We start from the raw sequence: 12,621 nt of genomic DNA, 5'->3' as shown, positions 1-12,621 counted from the left end.
GTGCTCTACCAGCTGAGGTTAATTCTATTGGATCCTTTTAAACAGTGCCAGTGAGCCTCCAGGCATAGAAGGGTTGCACAGAAAGCACTTTGTGACTCTCATTTCAGGGATGACTGGAGATGTTGTACACAGAAAGAAGCACAGTGTGACAGCGATGTCACACTGCCCACCTGACCTCCAGTCTCAGCTACAGACCACGGAAGGAAAACCCATTCAGAACACAGATGCTGTGAAGCCTAAAAACGCAACACAGAGGTCCGGATAGTAGAAGCTGGAGGCAGTGATGGGGACAGAAGTAGGGCAAGGGCTACATTGCATAATGTTAAGAGATAGTGTAACTGTGACCAACCGCTCACAGATCAAAAACTAAAGGTCCAAGGCTGCCTCTTCAATCATCATCTCATCATCGTACTCAGAAGAACTAAATTAGATATTTAAGTGATTATATTGGAAAGATACGGGGTTGGGGTGTGTGGTGGTGAGGGTGAGCTCACCTCAGTATAACCTTGGTCATGAGTAATACTTAAACAGTTCTGGTCTACATAGTGAGTTCTAGCCAAGCTCGGGCAAAATGCAAGACCTTGTCACAAATAAATAAACGAGCAAACAAACCCCCCAAAGATTTGATGACTTAAGAGACATCTAATATATCAGGCGTAGGAGGTGCTGAGGTGGCTCAGTGGATAAGGACGCTTGCCACCAAGCCTGACAATCTAAGTTCAATCCCTGGAATCTGTGTGGTAGAAGCAGATTGTCCTCTCATCTCCTCACTCATGTTGTGGCACATTTGTGCCAATTCACCCCCCCCCCACACACACACACACGATAAAATAAGTAAAAATATTAAACACACAACAACAACAAAACAGGCATAGAGCCGACCCTGGTGACAGAGACTTGTCATTCCAGCTACTCAGGAGACTGAGGTAGGAGGGAGCAAAGGTCTAAATGCCCGTCTGGGTTATCTTGAGTTCAAGGCCAGCGTGAGTAACTTAGTAAGAACCTATTCCAGAAGAAAAAGTTTTCAAAAAGAGAGCTGGGGATATAGCTCAGTGTCAGTCTACGGGCCTGCCAAGAGGTAAAAGGAAGGTTCTAGGTTCTAGAACATTTCGAGCATTACAAAACAAAAAAACAAAACAAAAACCTAGCTTAGGGCAAAGCCGGTCACAAAAACACCAATTAAAGTAGCTTCTGTGGAGGTCATTAAGCCTCACAAAAACAAATACAAAACAACAACAGAAACTGATTTAATCAATCAGGTTTTTTTTTTTTGTTGTTTTTTTTTTGTTTTTTTTTTTTTTTAACTTGGAAAATAAAACCAGAAGAAAGCAGGGAACAGGAATTGATGCCATCTGGGCAATAAGGAAAAGAAAATGGTATGAAGTTGACAGGCAACTAGAGTCTGTAACCACTCCGTAGGCATATATATATATACATATATATATATATATATATATATGTATATATATATATTTTTTTTTTTTAAATTGAGAAATGTAAAGTATGATTTAGTTAAAAACTATGTTTAGTTATGTCTTTGTGTAGGGAGACACACGCCAGGACGCGTATGTCATGGTGTATACTGTGAAAGTCAGAAAACCACCTGTAGCAGTCGGTTTGGTCCCTCTACCTTGTTGGTCCTGGGGACTGAAGTCAGGCCATTGGGCCTAGCTGCTGCTGAGCCATCTCACTGGTCTCCCACCAAAGAAGTATGTCTGACACCAAGTATGTCAGACTGCTATGCATCAGCCAGGAGCTTCTTTCCCTGTCCTTTCGTTTTTCAAGTAGCTGGGCGGTCCTTCCTTTGTCTGTTTCTGAAGACCTCTGCCAACCACGTATCACCGCAAGTCTGCTTTTGGCTCTAGTATGGAAGCAGCCTGCTTAGCCAGGCTGCAGTTCACTTATCTTCTCTGTGTAAAGTCGGAAACTTCACATGGTGAGTGTGAGGTTTCAAATCTGGACAAATGGCTGAGCTGTTAAACGGCTGTCAGGTCCTCCCTCACTCCATCCCTCAGTCCCTACCAGTCACAGAGCCTTCCTGGCTGCTGTACCCCATCTCCCACCCTGAACTCTCCAGCCCAGGGGACCCAGAGCTGCTCTTCCCCAGAGAATCCAATCATTTCCCTCTTTGACCCTTTGGGCCACCTGGCTGCTGCATCTGCTTTCCTTCTCCCCTCTCCCTCCAGGGTCCAGTTCAAGATTATGTCTGACTCCCAGCTGCCCCTGCCTCTGGCTATGCTCTACGCGTCTATAATAACCCTTCCCCTCTTCCGTACCTAAGGGCTGTCATGTTTCCTTTCTTTTCCTTTTTCTTTCTTTTTCATCCAGTTAGCGTAGTTTGTACTTCCTTTTCCAGGAACTGCTGGGTTCTGTCTTTGTCTGCTTATGTTACTTAATCTTGCTTATTTACTAACTAGTTAGGGACTCTATTGTGGATATACTCTTTGCCTGCAGCTGCAAATATTTTCCTCTAATTAGTTGTCTTGGAAATGTGCTTGGTAATTCTTCTACATACATTAAGTATCTAAAAGGAACTTTTATTCACCTGTTTCAATTGTTGTGACTGCTAACCTAGGCCTAGAACATTTTCAGCCTCTGAGACTTCTTAATAAGGTCACCCTTCCTTGTTCTTACTGAGCTCTAGGCCAGCTGGTTCATCTCAGCTGTTCTGGCTCAAACTCCTCTCCCAGCTGATTTATTCAATCTGGCTTCTCTTTCAGCTGCCTGAATTACTCTGCTTGTCTTCAAACTAACTCCAGTAATCTTCTTTAGTTATCTGGCTCCTTCTCACTCTCTGGCTTATTCGGTCTTCATCTGAGCTCTCTGCAACCTGTCTCCCCATTACTGTACCAATAAAAATTGCCCTTCTCTCTCTCATTCTCTGTGTTGCCCCTTAAGCAGCTTCCTTTCCTCTCTATTCTCCTGAGAGCTAGTCATATCCTATTCTGTCAAATCTTTCTCTGATTTGTTACTTTTTCTGCCACTCAATTAAACATCACTTTCAAACATGGGCACTTCCTTCTACAAACTAACTTTACCCTCATTGTTTGGGATTAAAGTCATGTATCACCATGTCTGAATCTAAGCTTTTTTTTTTTTTTTCCTTGAAACTTGCTCTATACCAGACTGACCTTGAACTCAGATCTACTTGCCTCTGTCTCCTGGACTAAAGGCTTGTTTGTACTCTAGCTGGATCATACAGACCTAGAGGGTCTTTGGCATATGATCTCTTGCCAGAACAGCCATGTTCTGAATTAACATTCCTCTACAATTGTTTGCTTTGGTTTTGTTTTGTTTTTTTCTTTGAGATGGGGTTTTTCTGTGTGCAGTCTTGGCTATCCTTGCCTCAGTTTGTAGACCAGGCTGGCCTTGAAGTCATAGAGATCCAGCCTCTGCCTCCCTGAGTTCTTGGGATCACAGGCGCACCCTCCCCCCGGCTTGTTTCCTTTCATTTATTTTGGGTATGGAGGGGCGTGCAGCGCCTTGGCAAGCGTGAGGAGGTCAGAGAACAACTTTTGGCAGTTGGTTCTTTCCTTCTGCTGGCTGAGTCCTGTTGATCGAACTCAGGTTGTCAGGCTTAGCAAAAAGTGCCTTTACCTGCTAAGCCATCTCTCACCAGCCCTGATTTGTTTTTTATAGATGAAATCTGATTTTGTAATCTAGGCTGGCCCCAAACCACCATTGCCCAGCTTCTTCTTTATCTCCTCCTCCTCCTCTAAGACAGGCTTTCTCTGTGTAGCCCTGGCTGTCCTGAACTTGATTTGTAGTCGAGGCTGGCCTTGAACTCACAGAGATCTACCTGCCTGAGTGCTGGGGTTAAAGGTAAGGTGTGAACCACCATGCCCGTTTTTTTTTTTTTTTTTGAGACAAGGTCTTATAACTCAAGAGCGGCCTTCAGTTCAGGCTTTGCTTGAACTCCTAACCCTCCTGCCTCTGGCTTCTGTGTGCTGAGATTACAGCTACGCATATCACACCAGGTGCCTTCTCATTTGATTTTTATGGGATTTCTTTTCTCCTCATCTTTGTCCTCCTCTTTCTGAGACAAGGTCTTGCTATATAGCCTTCTCCAGCTTGGAACTCACCTATATAGACCAGGCTAGACTTGAACTGGTAATCCTCCTGCCTCTGTCTTAGAAGTGTTGGAATTGTAACTATTTACCACCATGCCTTCTGGCCTTTACTTCATCTTAAAATATATCATTTTATCCATGTAGAATCTGAGTGTGTATTAGTGTGAGGTATGTATCCAACCTACAGGTTTGCGCCTTTTTTTTTTTCCTTAGCAAGGCAGTGATCAGGACAGTAAATGAAGAAATGTCATTGGCTGGGGAGTGTTGATGTGCTTAAAAAAAACTTTTTAATTTACATTTCATTTATCTTTTTCTTCCTACTCCACCCCAATTCCTTCCAACACCCCAACACCAGGTAGGAGAGAGAAAGGGTTAGTGGGAGAGGGGGCATAGTTCTCTTAGCTGCTTCCTGCTGGTCAGGGTCATCAGGTTCCTTGGAGCCAGTCCAGTCCTCTTTTCAGAAGATCTCCAACTTCTTGTCTCACAACAGCAACCAGGAACAGCAAGGGGGAAGCAGGAGCAGCATTGTTCTTTCTCTGGGCTCTGACATTTATTCTGTCTCCAGAGTCCTCAGATTTAAACTATCTGCAGCTGGCAAAGAGCTCCTCTCAGAGCCAGCAAGAAGCAAACAGTCTGCTGCTGTGGACCATCTGAATCAATCCCATATCCCACGCCTGGGACCAAAGCAAAAACATGTTTCTATCCACAACAGGGGAGCACAGGAGAAACTGGAGGCAGCATACAGTCAGGACGTTTCTTGGAGTCATTTAGGTGAAATGTGAACTTACGTACATTGAACCAGGTAAAAATCAGCCAGAGATGTGACTCAGTGGCAGATCACTTGCCTAGAATTCCCCAGGATGCTGGGGACATGATTTAGAGATAGAATACTTGTCTAGTATTTAGAGGCTACAGTGGCCAGGAAGGAAGGAAGGAAGGAAAGAAGGAAGGAAGGAAGGAGAGAAAGAAAGAAAGAAAGAAAGAGAAAGGAAGAAGGAAGGAACCCCCCATCTTAATCAGACATATGTTTGTACTGTAAAAGCAGAAGCAGGAAGTAGGAAGTATAACACCTACAGAGCATCTGGGGAGACATCCAAAGGGTGTTGGAAGGATGACACAGAATATCAGGCATGGGTTTCTTGTACAGCAACGTGCTGGGCTGCTGTGAGAGTCCCCTGTTGCTCATTCACCCAGCTGGACTGGGCCAGCCCTACCCTGAGGTCTGCAGCATTCACCAAACCTGTTGCTGGGGTTGACTCCATTTTTGTGTCAGACTGGTTCCTTCCTAGCAGTAGGAAGTGCAATCCTGGGTGCTATCATAATAATCTCTCTATGCAGGATCATACCATTTTGTTATTGGTTGCCCGTCTTAAGAATTTCTTGTTGGATGAGGTGGTGTAAGCCTTTAAGCCAGCACTGAGGTTATTAATAATTATGTATTAATTAAGGTCTCTGAGAGAACTTGCTTACTGGCCCAAGAGGAATTTGTAGTAGAATACATATGTATTATTGTTATATTTTTATTATTCGGAGACAGTCTCACTATGTAGCCTTGGTTGGCCTAGAGCTCTCTGCATAGACCAGGTTGGCCCTGAACTCATAGAGATCCACCTGCCTCTGCCTCTCCTGCGCTGGGCCATTGCAGAACCTTAATAATTTTTTTCTTGTGTTTGCTTATTCACTTGTGTGTTGTGTAGGTGGCATGTATGTGTCAGAGGACAATCAAAGGTAATCAGTCTTCCACTGTTTGTCCTGGGCATGGAATGAGTCAGGCTGAACAGCAAGCACCTTTACCCAGACAGCCATCTCGTTGGCTCAAGAATAGCAACAGGCACAAAGTTGTTCATTTCCAGAACACTCACTGTTGCCCCTAGGAACAAAGGTTCTGTCACCCAACCTTTATGTTTCTGTTACTCCAAACCCATAGGGGGCAGAAGTGGGATTCTTAACTCCAATACAGCCTACTTTTCTGTTCTTTTCAGACAGTGACAAGTAGCTCAGGCTGGCCTCAAATTCATAGGTGAGGGTGATTCTCCTATCCACTCAGTTCTGAGTGCCGGGGTGATAAGGCAACAAGCACGGCTGTTCGTAGCCAGACCTCCAAACCCTGTTGCCTTCGCCTCTTCCCGAGCCACTTCTCTCTCTTAAGCAAGCTAGTTTTCAAATCTCGGCGGAGGAACCCCGGGACCGACGGAGCCTCTATTAGCCTCTCCATTTTCAACTGACAAAGATAGGAGACCACAGGTGAGCGGAGGCCGGCAGCAGGAGCCCGCACGAACAGCCATGACCCCGCACTGACCCAGGAGACCGAGCTCGGCTGCCCGGGGAAAAGCCGGGTTACGCAAGCACGAGCGGCAGCGCCACGCCGGCGGCCAGCCAGACCCCGGACCTAGACCAGGACTGGACGGAGCTTCCTTGAGAGCCCGTGGGGGACAGAAGAGGGGCGTGGCCTAGAAACTGACCGGGCGAACTGGCGAACGCCGCCAGGCTCCAGGGCGTGCCTTTTCCGAGGAGACGTGAGGGGCTTGTCCTTGTCCTAGGAACTGGGAGCTCGGCTTAGGGGCGGGGCCTTCCGAGGAGCGAGCTAAGGGGCGGGACCCACGCGGGCCGTACCAAGAGCACGGACTTCGAGGGGTGCCCAGGGAAGAAGGCCTGCCTCAAGGGCGCGCGCGCGGCTCTTGTGGGCGGGGCCTGGCTGTGTTGGCCACGCCCCACCCCCGCAGCCTCCCGGGCGGTGGTAGCGCCTCAGTGGTGCGGACTTGCGTCCGGCCCCGGAGCCTTAGAGATCTGCCCGGCCGCGCGCGGTGTCTGAGCGTGTCGGTACCGAGGAGCGCAGGGTGAGTGAGGACTTGGGGACCTCAGGGAAAGCTCCGCGATCCCGGGTCACCTCCTGTCGTTGCGACTATCCGGTTTGTGACTCCCGGGAGGGTTTGTAGGCCGTTCTCTCTGCGTCTCACCCTGTGCGGAAGGCGACACTTCCCACCTCGGCCCATCTCCTGGGGTGGCGCTTCCCACCAAGACCTAACCTGTCGCGGGGCGCTTTGAGGGTCGTCGTTTCCAGACCCCACCCCATAGCTGCCTTCACCTGAGGATCGGATCTTTGCATCTGCGGGTGGAGATCCGGTCCTCTCGATTGCTCTCTCAGGCAAAGCAACATTCCCTCTCCAAGCCTCAGTTTCCCCACCTGTGTGACGGGACGTTTGGGCAGCAGATTATGAAGACCACTCACATTAGAATGAGCTCCATGAGGGCAAATGGGACCCGGCAACAATCTGGTGGACTCCATTGAGGTGTCACCCAGCGCGCATCCCTGGGGCAGGCCACCTCTCAGGACAGTGTCTGCGATACACCTTTGTCGGGCTCGCTTGAGCAGCAGTGACACCCTGAGCTCTTGGGAGCATCTGGGTGAGAGGTTCAGATCTACCGGACGGCAGGAGCGGGCCATCTTCCAGGGTACTTGACCTGGATTGACTTTTTCCTCATCTCTCTCTCTCTCATTTTCTCTTCTCAAGACGATTCAGCATTGTGTAAGCTAGCGACCGGGACTGAGGATTTCGGGAACGCTTCAATGAAAGCGGTGTGTGTTTGCAATAGAACTGTAAAAGTTCAGCGGTTTGCTCCGAGCCTGGTCATGCTGGGGGGATGAAAACACAAAGGGAGGCTCAACTGGTGGGGGTGGCCCTGGGTTTGATCGCGTCTTGCCACCTTGGCAGGATACAGAACTTATTTGGGCTTCCGTTTTGTCCTTTAGTGGTCCAGCTACCCACCCATAGGGTTGACTTTGTGTGCGTGACAAAGTTTTATTACGCAGCCTAGGCTGGCCTTCGCTTTGCTTTGTAGCCCTTCAGATGAGTGATTCTCCTGACTTAGCCCGAGTACAGAAATTATAGGTGTATGCCACTTAGCCTGACCAGGGTTGTGACATTTTTTTGAGGACAAGAGATAGTCCTGGAGCTGTTCCAATACTCAGGAGGCTGAAACAGGAGGATTATTTGAGTTCAAGGTCAGCAAGTTTCAAGTCAGCCAGGGCTGCATAGTGAGACCCTGTCTCAGTAAAACTGAGAAGAAAGAGGTTGGTCGTGGCCAGTGGTCTTGAGAGCTGGGCTGTTCTTTGTTAGCCAAGGGGTTATCTAACCCAGGACATTTGTTTTTACTATACAGGGCAGTAATTCCTAGGGCTGTTCGTAGCTTCGGTTCATTAACCTCACACAAACTCTACCCGTATAGATCCCCTTTGAATGGTAATCTTTGAATTGGCTGCTAGTGGGGAAAGCCCAGATACTAAAACCAATAAACCCAGAATGGTCCAGCATGGCTATATTGTTATTACAGTGGCCCCTTTAAAGAGTTTTCACTTTGGAAAGTGAGTGATTCTTTTATACTCTCTGATAATGGGGATTGGTTTCATTGAGCACATTGCTCAATCAGTATCAAAAAGTGGCCAGACTGGAGAGGCCCACACTGGAGAGAAGGGAATATTATCTTATTACCCTCAAATTTGGCACTTGAGAAAATAAGGTATATGTATGGACTTCAGAAGATTTCGGAGTTAGACTTTGGTACCTGAAAAATCACAGGTTTGATGGCAGCCAGGATATCTTAGGTGAAGACATCCTGGTAGTAGGAATTTTAAAACATCCACAGGGGATGTCTGTGGCCTGATAAACCTGAAATTGTAGGACCATTCACTGTGCGTTGAGGTTTTCTTAACTCCTTGAAAATCAGGATTTGCATTCATTAGGTAACTCTCTGTGTACTTAGCAGGTAGACTGTTTGAAAAGAACTGCCTGCCAAGAACAAAACATTTACTTACTAAATCCATGGGACATTTCAACATCACAACAATAAATCTAGTTGTTTTGAGAGACTGAATTCTTAAGTGTCCTGCCTCTGCCTCCTAAATGCTGGGATTATCGCCAGCTGGATATGTAATCTAGTTCTTAGGATCCCCTTTACCTTTGTGAAAGCTTACACAGTGGTAAGCTTTTTGTCAGTCTAGAGGCTCCAGCAACAGTCATTGCTGGTGTATAATCACTTGACACTGAAGGCCAGGCCTTTGGGCCTCAGTTGAATGAGATGTAACTTATTTTTATTGATTTTCATACAAGTAACTATTGTATATTGAGCATGTTCCCTCACACTCACACACCCATACATCTCTATTCTTTCTTTTCCCATTTACCATGTGCTAGACAAATAGTCTACCAGTTCACTCCAGGTTTGAGGGCTTGATAATATCTCCTCTCAAAAAAAAAAAAAAAATAGAACCACTATGATAAAGCACAACTGAGCACACAGCACCTCATATGTCTTACTACATATTTTATTACAGTAAAAGAAACATAGTTCATATCTTCTAGAGACAGAAAATACTGTTTCATAGTTTTTTGTTTTGTATTTTGTTTTTTTACACCCTTTGTCTTATAACAAGGTCTTACTAAGTAGCCCTGATTGGCCCAGAACTCCTAGAACCCAGGCTGGCTTCAAACTTGTAGCAATGCTTCTGCCTCAGCCTCTCATGTGTTGGGTTTACAGGGATATGTCCCAGCTTCCTGGTGCTAGATCCTCATTATCATTTACTTAACACGGGCTACAGTGCACAGCTGGTCTCTCCGAACAGTTCTGTTGTTTGGCATTTGCCAGAAATCTGGACTTGATGCAGCAGGTGTAGAAGCACCAGGTCAAAGGTAGCTGGGATGAGCCATAGGTACACGCCATGCTCTGATTTCTTCATCAGTAAAGTTGGAGAAAGAATCCCTATCCCATCCGTCTGGATTAGCTCAGAAACTTGCTTAATTTGTATTTTAATTAGTTAGTTTTATTTTTGTCATTTGCTTTTTCCTCATGCAGCTCAAGTTGACCTTGAACTTAGTATGTAGCTGCAGATGGCCTTGAACTCTTGGTCCTTCTGCCTCCATCTTCCACATTTTAGGGTTTTTTATTTGTTTGTTTTTTGTTTTAAATAAGGTCTTGCCTCCAAGTAGCAGTCCTCCTGCCTCAGTCTTAAGAGAGATGGGCTTTCAGGTGTACATCAGCCCAGGTAGGGAGTTGCTGTTGATTTTTGCTGTTCTTGGCAGGCTTAGGTCCCTATGGAATGACACTTCTAAGGCCCTCAGGGTGTATTTATGTGGGCTCTGGTTCAGCCCCTTGAGAACCTTGCTGAGAAGGGAAGCAAACAGAAAACTAAGTACAAATGGCAGAAGGATTTTACCCTCGAGGTAACAGATGTGAGGTCTCTGTAGTGCTGAGTGTTCAGTTGCCGCCTGAAACAGAACATGAGCAATGGAGCATGCAAGAGGAGTTGCCTTGGGAGGTAGGGAACTGTGCCAGGCTCTGGGCAGCTACTGCCATTTGACCCTTGCTGAGTCAGTAGGAATCCCAAGCCCATCGAAGAGTCCGGGATTCCTAAGGTATAGGTGGCAGAGGCCACAGTTGCATGGTGGGCCTACCTGCAAGGATTTTATGAAGTGTGTGTGTCTGTGTGTGTATATATGTACCAAAAGTCACCCTGGGTGACATCACTCTTTTTCTGAGGCAGAGTTTTTCATTGACCTGACTCTCTGATTTGGCTGGGATGGTTGCCCTATAGCCTCAGGGATCCACCTGTCTCTGCAACAGCAGTGGGATTTTCAAGCACATTCCAACATGCTGGCTTTTTGTTTTGTTTTCACTTTTTAGTTTAGTTTAGTTTGTTTGTTTTTTGAGACAGAGCTTCTCTGTGCCCTGGCTATCCTGGAACGTACTCTGTCAACTGGGCTGGCCTAGATCATATAGAGATCCGCCTACCTCTGCCTTCTGCTACCTACATCTGTTAAAATTACATTTATTTATGGGGTGGGCGCATATGCCATAGTATATATGTGGAAGTCAGAGCACAACTTGGAGAGTCAGATTCTCCTCCTACTCCAGGGGACCCAGGGATCAAACTGGGTAGGTAGCACAGATAGGTTCTGGTGCTGAGCGCCTCTGTCCACCGAGCCTCCTCATTTTCCTCCTTGATTTTTCTGTTCTGGAGTCTTATGCTGTAACCCAGGCTGGCCTGGAATCACTGGGTAGCCCAGGCTGGCTTTGAACTCATCACAGTCTCCTTACTTTAGCCTATCAAATGCTGGGAGGCTGGAAGAGGGCATCTAGAATTCAGATGTTCCTGAGTCACCCGCCATGAGTTTGGGGAACCAAGCTTGGGCCGCTAGGAGAGCAAGTGCCCCTAATTGTTGAGCTATGTCTCCCGTCCCTGTCAAATTCCCCCACTCTTTTTAACTTTCATTTGTTCTCTGAACATGAAAACACAAAAATTATGCATAGTATAAATAACCTGATGTTTTATTTCCGTCAGGTCTGGCAGTAACCTCTTTTACTCTCTGAGTCACCCTCCTCGTCCACTTATGTCAGTTTTATGTCTTAGGTGGAGGCCGATCTCAGAATTATCTTTTGATTGGCATGCTGGGGATTGAGACCTTCTGATCTCCTTTGTATACCATAGCTAAGAGAATTCTATGTGCTTTCCAGAAACTCAGCAGTTTCTGACTGGGAATATGGCTCAGTAGCTAGAGTACTTACATGTCTGAAGTCCTGGGTTCCATCCCCACCCCTGCAAAAGTGAGGCATAATGGTGCATATCTACACTCCAACAGTCAGCATGTGGAGGTGGGCATATCAGGGGCTCAAGACTAGCCTCAGCAGCATAGTTAGTTGGAAGCTACCCTGTTTCATGGGGAGGGAAGGAAGGAAGAACAAGAAAGGAAGGCATCTGAAGGATAAAGGATGATTAGATGTCACTCTAGTCTGTGGTACCTTGGTAGCGCAGTAATCTGGGAAAGTTGTCTTTTGTCTGCCTGATTGTATAACAGAAGAATAATAGACAAGGTGTGCCTAAGAAGGTGGAACTTACGTCATTTCACTTGTAAGTGAAACTTACAGGTGGTTTTGAGTAATTTGACTTTATGCCTCCTGGTCATAGCTTCAGTGTCTTTGGCCTCTCCCTGCCTAACCTGTTCCCAGAGTTCAGTCTCCACACTGTCCTCCCTGGGACAGTTCATGTTCATAACACCATGTACTTGTAAGACTTTGATCTTCACAGTGTGTATTGCGTGCTGGGTCTGTATAAAGGTAGACTGGGTAGATATACACAAACTTTTGGTAACCTTCCCAGCACACAGATAGAACGGTTGATGGTCACCCAGGTCGGTTTTCAACACAGCAAACAGATGAAGGCTCTGGGATACACAGATTGCATTAGCCGATTGTGCCAGGCTTGTCTGGGGAGGATTGAGGTAGGTACACATTCCAAGCATCACAGAGGTTTCTGACTCAGGTTTGCAGTCAGGTGAAGAAGGTAGTGTGTTGGCTCTGCTTAAGGGTTCAGTGCCTTTCTGGTTGTTTATGAAACCACAGAATCACTTGACCAGGTCAATGTGGGGGGGGACCTTATATAATGTGATTTGCGGCTTGGGAATGTGGCTTAATATGTGGCTGTCATGGGTTTGCTTACTGGTTTTTCATTTTGTGTGTGTGTGTGTGTGTGTGTGTGTGTGTGTGTGTGTGTGTGTGT

General features: G+C 46.5%; 1 protein-coding gene across 1 annotated transcript in view; it reads left to right on the top strand.

The window, feature by feature from the left end:
- The first annotated feature begins 6,819 nt into the window (after positions 1 to 6,819).
- LOC129675744 (NADPH--cytochrome P450 reductase) overlaps positions 6,820 to 12,621 on the top strand; it is a 47,909-nt gene continuing 42,107 nt past the window's right edge. The window contains exon 1 of the mRNA XM_055605761.1: positions 6,820 to 6,907. The gene's annotated coding sequence lies outside the window, so the exon portion shown is untranslated. The remainder of the gene's footprint in view (positions 6,908 to 12,621) is intronic.

The sequence above is a fragment of the Psammomys obesus genome, unplaced genomic scaffold (assembly GCF_907164565.1).
Source record: "Psammomys obesus unplaced genomic scaffold, mPsaObe1.curated_primary_1811, whole genome shotgun sequence".
NCBI classification, from domain to species: domain Eukaryota; kingdom Metazoa; phylum Chordata; class Mammalia; order Rodentia; family Muridae; genus Psammomys; species Psammomys obesus.
Note: the sequence above shows the minus strand (reverse complement) of the source record. Positions and strands in the feature narration are given on the sequence as shown.